Below are 14559 nucleotides of genomic sequence, written 5' to 3'. Positions count from 1 at the left end.
GATCTTATCTTATTTGGAACAAATGTTCCACCACAATATGGTGTGTTGATAGAGGGGTGTTGTTTGGAAATTCTGCACATGTGTGTGATTGTTTTATAAGTTTACAACTTCTGTCATAAAAAACATATTTAAAAAATAATAATTGGGTGGGTTGGGGGAAAAACACACCAAATGTAAGATAAGGACTATAATTAGTAGTAAGATTTTGACAATATTCTTTCATAATTAGTAGCAAATGTCTCAGGACAATGCAAGATGTTGGTGGAGGGTTGATATATGGGACTCCTCTATGATATTATGCATGTTTGCTTTGTAAGTTCACAACTTTTACTATACACTTGTTTATGTATGTTCATATATAAATAATATAAAGATGATAATAATGTGGGTTGGGGAAAATACTTTGATTAGTAGTAATATGTTGACAATGCTCTTTAATCATTAGTTAAAAAGGTTTAACAACAATGCAATGTATTGGTGGTAGGGTGAGTTATGAGAATCCTGTATGATGCTGTATATGTTTGTTTTGTAAGTTCACAATTATTCCTACACACTTATTGTTTATGTATTTTTATGTATGAGTGATAAACTTCAATAAACTAATTTTAAAAATCTGATTGGAGGCTCCAAAATGAGTAGTGGGTTTCATACCATGTTGGTTAGGTCCAAATAAGAGCATATGGAGGTTTTAATCTCAGGATATTCAACTTTTGTAGAGATGAATGTGCCATGTCCCACCTATTGGTAATTATAGTGGTGAGAATGATATCTGTTTTATTGGCATTCCTAAAACGGAATGAGAGAAGAATGCTGTGAAGATTAAGCTCTTGTGTCAACTCAGCCAGGTAATTGTGCCCAGTTGTTTGGTCAAGCAAGCACTGGGCTAACTGTAATACAAGGGCATTTATGGGCTTTAGTCACCATTGACTTTACTGCAGTGGTCAATCATAGATAGCTGGTTATAATTACATCAATCAGGGAGATTGCTATCAGCAAGAGTGATGCTTAACCAGATCAGTTGAATGCCTTAAAAGGGGAAGTGATTCCAGTAGTGGGAGAGAATTCTCTGCCGGTGTCTGGAAAAGTGATATCTCCCAGAACTCATTAAGAACCTTCATTGGACTTTCATTGCATCCCCTGGATGAAGCCTAACTGCAGAACCAGGACTTGCACATCCCCACAGTTGCATGAGAGACTCTTATAGAATTACATACTATTGACAGATATCTCTTATTGATTCTGTTTCCCTAGAGAACCCTGACTAATACAGATGCTATGGTCTCAGAGTTCAGTGTGTAGGCTTCCACGTCTTTTCCTGTTTTTAACCCAGTGTTTACCTCTAGTTACTATAAATATCCTCAAGTCTGGGACTTCTCTGCTCAACATTTCCAATTGCATCCTAGGAAAAAAATATATAGGAGGTATAACTCAAATTTTACCTTAAATTCTGGCTTGCAGCCAATTCATTGGACAGATATTTATTTAGCATACTCTTTGCCAGGTACTACTCTAGATGCAAGGAATACAGCATCACACAGATGCCTGGATAGTCCTTCTACTTAAAGTGCTTCATTACTTATATAGTTTTTGTCATTTTGATTTACATTCTATTATATTGTGGTGGTGGTTATGTGGTGTGAGGTAGGAATCTAACATCTTGAAATTTTCTTACTTTATTTTAAAAGATTTTATTTAGATTTGCTGTTTTCAATTTTGAGATCTGGATTTAATCGCAAAATGTGATTTCCTCTTGGACATTCCTCCAGAAATAACCATTTTTAAAATTTTTATATATTCCTCTCATTCTGATATTGTTTCTGTTTCCTTGAAGTTAATTTTTTAATTTGGTGATATTGATTAGTCTTTTTTTATACCATTGTAACAGTTCTTCAAGTGTTGATGATTGTTTTGGTCTCTACATGTTTACAAATGAGGAAGTAAATTGAACAGAATTGGAGGATGGATTCATTTCTTAAGTTGTATTGAGTCTCATTCTTTATCTGCCACATCTTTTGATTATTTCAAATTTTCACAGGTGATGGCTTAAGGAAGTTATGGATATCATTAGAGTACACAAAATGAATTATCTTGGGCACTGCCCTGATTCTCTGATCCTGGTACTTGCACTCACCCTAGGGGTCTCCTGTCTGACCTCCTACCTCAGAGAGCACTGCTTACTGCTTTAGCCTTGGGTCATGTTCTGGAGTTCACTGCTCTGAGAGTAAGCAAGGCGATTTACTCCCTTTTTCCACACTTTATTAATGACTACATCTTATGTTCTTCCAGCTTCCAATTCTTCCTTTGCTGGATCTCTCAAGTACTGTTAGGAGAGAGGTTTGTGGGTTTTTTTTTGTATTACCTTTCGTGTCCTCACACCCCCCACCCCCTTTTTTTTTTAATATCCTCTGGGTTTCTTGTTAGCTGGGGTAGGTAGTAGGAAGGTTGCTCTTCAGATTCCATAATAAAATTGCCAGTGCTCAGTAGGCATTCATTGAATTTGCCTCTGTATCTCTGAAGTATATATCCTGTACCTCCTGTTTAGTACTCCAAACCTCTGAGATACTTGAAGACATGGAAACTACAATCTCCAGGTATATCAGAAAGCTACTTCCCAACATACTCTTATGCATACACAAATATATATGCCTTGTCATTTTTACCCTCCTGGGGATTAGGACAACTTAATTATTCTTCAAACAGAAGTACTGTACTGTCATGGATATGGAATCTAGGAAACAACGTTCTGATCAATTCAAATATATAATATATAGCATGAAGGGATAGCTTTCCATCTTCTGATAAATCACTTGCTTTTTCTTAACTCAGTTCAATATTTTTGTTGTTAGTGGAAATATCTTATTATATTTACAATCAGTTCTAAATTTCCATGGTTTGGGGTTTTCTTTTTTTTTTTTTTCCTTATAACTAACAGGTTTATTTTCAGGAAAAGTTGTTAGATGTAATCATGGATACTTGAATTAAATCACCTCCCTATACACTCTGCCTTAATTTCCTAGGGTTGCTGTAGCAAAGTATGGTAAATTCATGTCATTTCTCTGTCCAAAATGCATTCACCTCATTCCAATGTGCCCAAAAGTCACAGGCCATCTGACATCAGCGCTAAATCCAAAATCTCATCTTCTAAACCATCTAAATCAGGTAGGACTCTTGGTATGATCCATCGTGGAGTAAAACTACTCTTATCTGTGGACCTGTGAAACTTTAAAACAAATTATCTGCTTCTTTTTTTAATAATGTTTGCATTCTATTGTTTAATGAAAAAAGGCAGATATAAAGCAGCATGGACAATATGATTTATCGTTTTAAAAAACCCAAAAACATCTACACATATGCAAAAGTAATATACTGGAAAACAAAATGTAAACCCAAAATTTAATATTGCTGTTTTGTGTGCGAGATTATGGGTAGTTTTTAAATCCGGTTATTTTTGAATTTCCTATTACGATCATTTTTTCTAATCAAAATGTATTACACATCACTTATACATAAATTCGAGGGGGAGGAGCAAGAGAGAGCAGGTTTACGGAATCTGAAAAGCTTAACAACCCTCCAGGGGGAAAAATTTATGCCTCTATTTCTACAATTCTTTTGTTAAAATCGGCTCCACCCTGGACCTTGAAGGCGCCTCCCTGGACCTTGAACGATTCCCTGTACCTCCAAGTCACCACCCGGTCTCGGAGAGTGTCATTCTCCCGGCTGGAGTAACATCTGAGAAACAATACCTCTTTTTTTTCAAAAGATAATAAGCATCAAAGAAAGACCCATTTCAGCATCGGAGCAGCCCCTGACAGACCTGGGAAACCCCCAGAGGCTGCAGTGCAGGACACAGCCTGAGGTCAAGAGCCTTCGACCTTGCCCGGATCCAAAACGCAGCCCTCCCAGATGCCGCTCCCGTTATCTGCTTCTAAAATACAGTAACAAGATGGAATAGCATAGATATTTCCCTTCCAGAAGGAAGAAATTGGAAGGGGAAAAAGAGGACAAGTCCAAAACCCAGCAGGGCAAATTCCATTAGATCTCAGGACCTGAGACCTGTGACTGTGTGTGTGGAGTGAGTTGCTATATTGTGCATTGTGAGCACACAGGCTTAGGCACAACACTTTTAACAACTGACTTCCATACTCGTTACACAGCACAAAGGGTCCAAAAAAACAGGAGAAGAGACCCCATCGTGGCTGGGTTGGTGGGTGGCAGCTCCGCATACCTGTTTCACATCGGAGAGGATGGGTCGCCCGTGCTCCTTGAGGACTGAGTACTAGCGCGCCCCAGGGGGCAGCGGCACAGTTTCCGCCCTGATAAGCAGTTGGGACTGCCTGTTCTGAGTTTCAGGTTCTAAGTACAGTCATGCCATTCCATTTGACCTAAGGTCTCCAATGGGCTGAGGAAAGGAAATATATTGAAACATCTGCACAATAGAAAAGGAGGCAAGATAGAAGAAGGCCTGGGCGATGGCAGCTCTTTCTGCCTGAGATATCCCCAGCTCTACGATCTGTCCTTTAAGTCCAGTGAGGCAGTAGTCTGATCCTTTCCAAACACTAGGGCAGTGGCCATGCCTTCTCCAAACAGCAGTGTGGTGGCGCTTCTCTCTTGATTTAAGTAAGCTCCTTTCACCCAAATCTTGGCTCTGCACTGAACTCATTCTTCCTTCATTTTCTCCTTCTCTATCTTTTTCAGTCCATGCTGGCAGTGTTTCCCCTAATCTTGTTGATTAGATCCATGAGTCCCATGCCTAATCTATTTAGCAAAATGTTCAGCCTCATTCTGCCCTGACTACAGAGCCTCCTATCTAGATAGACTGAGAATTTTTCAAGTCATCAATTACTTGTTCCTTTTTTCCTGACAATTCAGTCCTCAGTTTACCTCTTTTCTATTGCATTTTACTTTAAGTAGCAAGGAAGAATTAGGCTGCACCTCCCACACTTTACCTGGCAATCTCAGCTAAGTGTTCAAGTTCATAGCTTGCAAATTCTACTTTCCATCCAATAGTAGGATGTAATTCAGCCAAGTTTCTGCCACTTTATAACAAAGATTGCTTTCCTACATACATAGGCATTTGATTTTGTCTCAATTAATAAAAGCTATTGAATTAATATTATTTGCTATTTGATGGAAAAGTTAAATGCTTTACTTGGTAGCAGATCATAATTTCAACAATTTTATGTAATTTTATTTGTATTATCTATCTATATAGCATTGAGTTTCACATTATTAATGAAATGTCTTGTGAAGTTTTTCTGTTTTAGACTCTTTGACCTATTACATGACCACTTCATCAAATATCTTCTTAATTCTGTTTCTTGTTTCTCCTCATTTTAATTCATAATTGTGAGACTGATATTGCTGAGATTTAAGAGTGCCAATCTATTGTTCAAAACTTGCTAGAGATCTGCTACTTTTTATTTAAAAGGTCACATTTTCACTTGATATTTCACTTGATATATTCAGACCCAAATTACCTTTATGTTCTTTTTTCCTACTCTTCTTCAAGAACTAAATAGGACTGCTTGTCTTTCCCCAAACACAAAAGCACCAAACATTTATTTCATATGCTAGAATATTCCCTATCTTATTGTAGAGATCTCATCAAGTTTTGACATTCCAGAATAAATATCTCTGACCTCCACAAGCATTGTCCATTCATACAAATGGCTTTCCTGCATAATTATATATCTTTGCCTTAAAATATGCAGTTAATTTTCTCTAAAATATCCACATCTGCCAACATAAATTGGAATAAAAATGTAAATACATGTTTCTTGTGTGTTCAGGGAGGGATAATGAATGATGTAGGTGATTGTGCGACACAGGAAGTAATCATAAAATGTATCACTTTCACTAATGGTTTGACCCTCATCACATAAATTGTCCCAACCTCTACAAACCAGAGTATTTCTACAGAATATGAAATATGGAAAAAGCCATTTCTGGTAATAGCAAATAGTGCAGTATTTAATTTGCAGAACTAAACTAGAGTTGGATTCCAGAACTTCAGAATTTGTATAAAACTGATAATTAACCAGAAAATCAACAACTATAAACAATTCTTTGAAGTCTCGGTAAATAGGCCAAAATCTTGAGCAATTGTAGACATTGATTTTGTAGACATTGCAAGTGTTGAAAATTTTCATTTTTTTGCTATCCCTTTACTAGTATAAAATGTATGAATGTATCAGAAGCAGTCCACCAAAGACGAGGAATTGGGCAGAATCAGGATGGAATCAGGCATGTTATTCAGGCTGAATAAGAGACTAATAAGTCATTCCCTTATTTGATAAGATTAATGGAACTAGACTGTGTTTCATTTGTGCATGAAATAGCTACACTCAAATTAACTGTTATTTATGTTTGGACAATTTTTGTTTTCTGCTCTGAGACATGAGAGTTCAAAGGGCCAGAAGCAGTAGTGGTCATGGGTTGAGAATTGAATCTAGTTCTCAATCTTAGCTCTCACGTTAGGGAAGGTATTCGCCCATGATTCCACACTGGGACATTCAGCCAAAGATCAAAAATGATAAAACATATTAATTTGTTGGTCCTGGTCCTTTATTTTCTATGTGTTTTACATTAAGGGTAGATTGTAGGATGGAAATAAACATTAATAACATCTTAAACTTTAATTCCTCAAAATAATAATAGTATCTGAAATGTGTCTATATTGCTATAGAATTTGGGAATCATTTTTGTATAAATAATCTTATTTATTCATCATACAACATTTTAATGTAATTAGGGAAAAAGGTTTTCTGGATATGTGGAACCCCTTCAGGGATGTTGTGAGATCATGCAGTTAGTTAGGTAGCAGAGATGAAATTTTGCAGGAATTTCTGAAAATGATAACTAAAATTTGTATAGCCCTTTCAAAGTAACTTCATGTGTATAATCTCATTTAATAAGCACTCTATGAAGTGAAAACCTTGGGAGATGATTGATAGGTAGAACATTTGCCATCTTCTTTTTGACTTAGATTCTGTTAATTGCGAAGGAAAGAAATCTAAGACTAGGTAAATGACATCTTGATTGGCATATGAATTGTTTGTAGGTAAAATACTTATTAAGACATTTCCCACTTGAACAATATTGAGAAAGAAGGCAACCCCCAAATATTCAGAAGTATATGATTAAATGCTAATCATTTACCTTCATTGAGTCTGCCTTGTGCTTGGAGTTTTATGTGAAGGTATTTAAGAAGAAAAGAACTGCAGATATAAATATGTTAAGTTTTAAAATATTCTGAAAATCTTTCACTGGGGACTCTATACACACATGTTTAAATATTTCTAAGCTGTAAATATATGCATATAGTGTGTATATACATACATATTTACATTTTAAATATATCCATTTTAAATAGTTCTAGAGCAACACATGCCGCATATGTGCAGATATGTATAAATAGTTGCATTTGTTTAGAATTATTTTTAAATGTATGCATAACCAACTGACCATAAGTATGTTTTAGTTTGTAAAACTTCTACGAACTTTCTCTCCATCTAGTAAAATGAAAATTCATATTAGCTATTAAGTGATGGCTAAGAAAATTATTAATAGATTTAGTAGAAACTATGTCTAAAAATCACCATTAAATTATGGGTATCTATATTATTGAATTCCAGAAACATTAGTTTTACACTTTTCTGAAATAATTTATTCATGTAGTTATACTTTCAAAATATCTCTTGTGAACATTCTTTGTGTTCCATGTTCAAAGGTAGAAGTATGTACATAACAATCAATTTTATTGTATATGTTTCTCATAAACCATCTTAAGTCATATTCTTTTCTTCACTCTTGAAACTTTATAGTTTTTTCTCTGCTCAGCAATAGGAGCCCTTTTAATGCAATGAAATGTGTTTGAAGAAGGTCTGTGAATGGATATGCAGAAATGCTAAGTGTGATGTGTTTCTTCCAATTGCCACTATAATATTCAATTCTAAATCTCGAAATATTTCACAGGCACCCCATCTCACTCAGAATAAAAGCCAAAGTGTTTCAGAAGACCACAGCACTACATAATTTGCCCCCTCAACTAGTCTTATTTCATCTTTTACTACCTTCCCACATGAGCAACACTACTACAGCCACACTGGCATCCTGTTTTTCCTGTAACACACCCCAAAAGCTCCTATCTTTGGGTCTTTATACTTGCTCTTTCCTCTGCCTGGAGAAGTTTTTCTTCAGATATCTATTTCAAGTGCGGTCTCATTTCCCTCAGGTTTCACTTCATGCCACCTTATCAAAAATGTCCTTTTTCATTACACTACGTCAAGTTGAACATACATTTATCTGGACTTTCCTAATTCTGTTTTGCTCTTTTATTATTCTTCATGATGTTTTCCACCACCTGAAAATTATTATTTTTAATTCCTCTACTATAATATAAATACATGAAAGTGGATATTTTGTCTATTTTGGTTGTGCCAAATCCCAAGTATGGGGAAAAAGTAGAGGCTTAATAAAGTAGTGTTGAATGGATGAATGATTCAGAATATTATAAAAGTGTGTTGTGAAGGGAAATGTGGATAAATTCTTACTATCCCAATTGATACCTCTTTATATAAATGGTTTATCTATAAATAGGGGAAACACTGTGTTAGCAGGTAATCCAACATTTCTTGGCTTGTGGAAGAGTGATATACTTAGCATTCATAGTACAGAAGCAAACAGTGAATTTTTTTGGAAGAAAATTTTACCTATAGTCTTCTTTTGGGATAATTCTATCTGATCATTTTGAATCTTGGAAATTTACTCAATGCTTTGTGGAAAGAGTCTCATACTTTGCCACTCTAAACATGAAAATAAAATAGTTCATTCAAGTTAAAAGAAGAAAAATTTAAAATGATGAATAGCATTTTTAAAAATTTAGAATAAACATAAAAGACTAACCTAGAGCAAGAATAACACAGACTCATTTTTCCAGAAAGGGTATCTTTATTTAAACATCATTCATCTCCTGTAACAAGGAGTGACAAACACTAATGAATGCCATAGAAAAGCAGACTATTTTTGGAAAAGTACATACATTCATTTATTTTTTCATTCCCCAACAGGGGAAAAAAATCATAGAGTATTAATCAGTCAAGGACCTTAGAGGTCACCTACAGCTCCCTTATTAGTAGAAGGATAAGACTGACACTTACAGAGGCAAGGTATGGCTGAAGTAAATATAGCTGATTGGCTGAGGAGCTAAGGCTAGCTTACACTGCCTCCTGCTTATCAGTACCAGACCTATCACTGAGCCATCATTCTTGTCATAAGGCAGTGGAACATTACAAATCAATTGAAATAAATTTTACAATGATAGATTAATAAGGTAAGAGCATCAAGCCTAAACACAATAAACAGACTAAAGAGAGCTGCTAGAAAGCATTAAGAGAAATTGACACTTTGACAATAGCTAAAAATCTTCTCTTTAAGGCAGTATTTGTTGATCTCAGTCATTTTCTATCCAGAGGTACCAATTTTTATAGTTTCAGATAACCCAAAATCTTTTTTCCTATTTGGATAGGCCTGTTTGAGAAAAGACAGAGTGACTAACTTCTTGCATTTCAGGACTTTTATGGTTCACAAGTTTCCCAAAGCCTGCATAGTTATGACCTCAAATTTATATTATGTCTAAAGGCCATTCATAAGAACTGGCATAAGTATATTATTAGTATTAATATTTATGGACATTTCTCCCATTTAGACAAATGCAAGAATTATGAGAATTAAGTATAAATACACCTTTAGGGTTAACAGAAGAAAACATAATTTGTACGTTTTTGTTCATTTTCAATGTATATTGTATAAAGAAAGCTAATTTCACATTTTCAAACTTAGATTAGCAATTAACACATGTATTAGAATTGATGAGACATTTTAAGTTATATGACAAATGTCATGAGGGGGAGAATAAAAAGCAAAATATGGGTAATAAATATTATTAAAAACATGTATTATACAATTACAAAAAAAGCTGTAAATGATTTTATCATAATTCTTCTTTGCCCTAACCTTTTATAAAATAAATAGTGTACAAAACAAAAATGACAATAAGGTAAGTTTGTTTAAAATGTATTTTTTATTATTTAAGAACATCTTTTAATTCTTAGAAATAGCTTGAGTCCATAAAATATGTTTCTAGTAAGTTCTTATTATCTAAATGTAGGTGTTAACATAGTAGGGCACAAGCTAATGGAAAATGGTAAAATTACAAATGGGTTTATGGGAAAAGACTTTAGGATAATGCAAACAAAGAGCTGATGTGCTGATAATGAGACATAAAGAGTCTCTATTTCCTCATAGGGAAAAGAGAATTGACTTAAATCTCTCTAAGAGTATGCAACAGAATTACTGAATGAATATTTAGATTACATGAGCTATAAGAAAGTGACCTGCAATCTAGAATGGTTAAGAAGCCTACTTTTCAGTGGAACTTTTAACAATGGGGAAGAGGATTTTCTTTGTGGAAGATTTACATTGAATATTTACATTAAATTTGAACAGGAAGTTTGAGGTTAGATGATCTTTTAGAGTTTTTTGATATTATTTTTTATTTAAAAATATGTCTTAGAGAACCAAATCCTCTTTCTGCACATGTCAGCTGTGTGCCCTAGAGTGAGTTAGTTAATCACTTAGGTCTGAAAATCAGTTTCTTCATATATAAAGTGGGAAGGGTAGTAACACCTCTGTCCTGGGTTGCTGTGAGGACTGGCTGAATATCTGCAAAGAACTCGGAACAACGCCTGGCACATGGTAGGTAAAAATAAACGGTTTACTACTACTATCACTACTACTGCTTTTCTGCCACTCTTGTTATTGTTAAATTTGTTGTTGTTGCTGTTTCAGGAATTGAGCAAATCTGAAATTGTTACTCAAAAGTTTTGTCCCTCCTCTCCGGTTTTCTTCGAAACGTAAATTCTCTCTTACATTTGAGAAGGGGAGCCAGGAAAGAGAGAGAGACGATAGTAAGGAATATAAGGAGAAGGAAGAAGAGTAGAAGACAAAAGAGAGAGGGGTTAATAATTAGAAGAAGAAGAAGAACCCAGGCAAGAATTTTGGGGAAAGGAGGTAGAGATATGGTCTGGAGGATGTTTGATGAAAAACACAGGAAAGGAATTGGGTAAGTAGCTTTGTCTGACTAAAGTAAGAGAAGGGTTTAATTCCTTGGAATCCCGGTGGACTGTAACTCAAAGCTGTTTTTCTCTCTTTTAGCATGCATATACTGATATATAAGGGATCACTTTGGTATCTTTAAATAATGGACTGCAGAGCCCTCCAACTTTCCTTCCTGGAGAAAGTGAAACTAACTTGTCACTTCCTAGTACTGTATCTGAGACTGCAAGTACACTCTTCTGATGTCTTCTGCAAATGTTAGTCTGAATCATGAGGTAGGTATAAGCAGCATGACAAATCTAATTGCATGTTTAAATGTAAGACAAATCCCTTCCAAGTATGGCTTACTTGGACGTTATATGAAAATTTACAAAATCATGTTGTTGTAGAATTTGAGAGAGGTTCAGTTATTTGGGTATAGAAAGGCCAGGACTCAGGAATGATTTTGAGAAGGAAAAATGATTTACTGATGGCCCGCTGGACTCTGGAGCTTTCTGTTTCAAACCCAAGTCCAGAACAAGATTTTTGAGTTCTTTTTATACAGAGAGGAAAGGCCAAATGGTCCTTTTGTTTCAGTTCTCAATAGGCTTGAATTAGCATATAGCTTCCATATCCTAGGTAAGCTTTTAGCATGAACTTCATACATTCTAGATAAGTTTTTAGCACATTTGGCTTGCATTTTCCCCGAATATTTAAAGTTTATAGAGTTTGCATTGATAAACTGTTTCCTGGGACTGGAGTTGTTGCCATGGTTACCAAAGGCAGCCTCTCACCATCCCACACCCATAAGTCAGGACACACAGCTTAGGTTAAGGTTATCTCCAGAGAGACAAAAAGCTTCCCACCCATAGCCCACATCAATGTAATACATGGGGAAAAAGATGTATCAGAGACTGAATTATGGTTTACTACCTGGAGCCATAGATCTAGGAAGTAATTGTGAGTTTCATTCAAGATGCTAGCTGGAGATATGACTTGACCGCCATATAATTTCTAAATAATTGCATTTATTATGACATAAAAATATAACATTGTAAGATAAAAATAAACTTCTACACACCTTGGAAAGGAAGTAAAAGCAGGAAATTAAATCGTTTATTTGTAGGCACATTGATTCATGCAGCTGCACTATTGAAAATGATTACATAGAAATCAAGAAAAAACATAGGAATTACCAGAAGCTGACATTTTGAGATAGATACACATTTTAAAGACTGACATCTATTGCAAATTGGCACTATTTATGGATGAATTAAATTTGATTTCAACAAAATTTTGGAGGCAAATAGACTGAAGAACTAAGGAAGTAAATGCCATGTTAATTTCAGACCAAGTTTTCTTTTTTAACTTTTTTATTTTCATCTTCATTTTATTTATTTATTTTTTTACAGCTGAGAGTAGGAAGGAAAATTGTAGTTCACTCTTAATTATAGAGTTGCAAAAGCAAGGCTTTATTTAGAGCTGTGAAAATTGTCTGGCAACAAATTTTCTTTGTAGTTTGAAGGAGTGAAAAATCCTATTGATAGTATTTGATAGGAGTTTCATCAAAGTGCACCAAAGGGATACACTGACTTCTTCATATTTCTCTGATACTTTGAATGTGACAGCCGCTAATTGTTATCATTCCAGTATGTGGTAGCTGTTTTAAAATAGTCAGTCTTTCATTTATGGAAGTTTTAATACATTTTTTTTCCTATCCTGGAACTTTATGTTTAAATGATAAGAGAAATGGACAGGACTGAACATTAGACTCAAAGTTTTTATGCCCTAACTTTTATGTACACCAAAATATGCTCTGTGTGTCAATTGCAGGTAATAATTTATAACTAGTGATTATCTGATACAGTCCCTTGAATCAAAAAAAAGTTTATGCATGACAAATGATTACTTATCTGGTCTAAAAATCTTTAGAAACTTTATTTTTGGCCTGTTCTAGTGCTTATTTTTATTAAAAGTATTGTTGATTTTCTAATATACTATGACATTCACTGAGTCAACTAGGCAAAACTATGGAAATAAGAATATGGATTTAATTTTTATTTTAAAATTAGATGTATTGATTTGGACCTCCTGGTTTAATTAAGTTTAAATATATAGGGATATATTTGTTTAATATTTTCTCATCACAATCGGTACAGTTCATAGGAAGAAAAATTTTGAAAGTAAGAAATTGAATAAACTGGTAGGATGTTAATAATATTGTTCTTCCTCTGTAATTTTGTTGTTATTTTAATATGTAATCTGAAATATATAGAATTTGCAAGTATAATTTAGAAACAAACTATGAATACACTGACATTGAATCTAAGTGTTCACAGGATTTTTGAAGGTATTTTGTTCAATTACTCATGCAGGTTTGGAATTCATTCCAATCTCAATCTGAAGCAGAATCTTTAAAGCCGGAGGGAGATGAGGAAATATTGGCCAGAATACAGGTAGGGGCAAGTTCTGTCCTGCCATGCCCTAGAGTACTGGTAAATGGAATTGCTTCTTTACTTTCTATTCACTATTGTTTAAGAAATAATAAAGTAACAATGAAATAGGTTTGCTTCATATTAAATAAAAATTAACTCGTGCTCTATTGGAAGGCACACATAACCACAAACTCCCCTGACTGGTCTTACCACCCTAGTTCTTTCCCCACCCAATAAAAAAATACATTGCCTTCACATGTGAAAAGCAAACCAAGAAAAGGTTTAGAAGTTTCCTACGGAAGCAGGCTTATTAGAAAGTGATTATAATTTAAAACATCAATACAATATTCTTATGTTACATATCTTGGATGTCAGAGATCCATGACTTACTCTGTATGTGGCAATGTAGCAATTTATTATACTATTCTTTTTTAAAAACCGAACTGTTGTCTCCACCTAACATTTTGAGTCAAATTTACAAGTTAGTTTATAGATCTATGGTTTCAGGAATTAAACTGTGATAAACACTATGAGACATTTCTCCTCATGTATACATGATTTGATAATTTTTGGTGTAACTCCCAAGTTCTCATACACACACACAAATACACACACATACACATGCAAACATTTACTATTGATTTATCATCTACGTATCTATACCTATCATCTCTCTATATAAAAATCATGGGGTATATATATATATTTTTTTAATTTATTTTATTTATTCCTCTCTCACTCCCCTCTGTTGTCTGCTGTGTTCATTCATTTGCTGTGTGTTCTGCATCTGCTTGCATTATCCTGTGGCACTGCGAAACCATGTCTCTTCTTAGTTGTGTCATCTTGCTGCGTCAGCTCTTCGTGTGTGTGGCACCATTCCTGGGCAGGCTGCACTTTTTTTCAAGCGGGGTAGCTCTCCTTGTGGGGTGCACTCCTTGCGTGTGGGGGGCCCCTATGCAGGGACGCCCCTGCATGGCACAGCACTCCTTGTGTGTGGCAGCACTGTGCATGGGCCAGCTTACCACATGGG

Source organism: Dasypus novemcinctus, chromosome 7 (assembly GCF_030445035.2).
Source record: "Dasypus novemcinctus isolate mDasNov1 chromosome 7, mDasNov1.1.hap2, whole genome shotgun sequence".
Classification (NCBI taxonomy): Eukaryota; Metazoa; Chordata; class Mammalia; order Cingulata; family Dasypodidae; genus Dasypus; species Dasypus novemcinctus.
The sequence above is the reverse complement of the archived record's forward strand: the minus strand, read 5'-3'. Positions refer to the sequence as shown.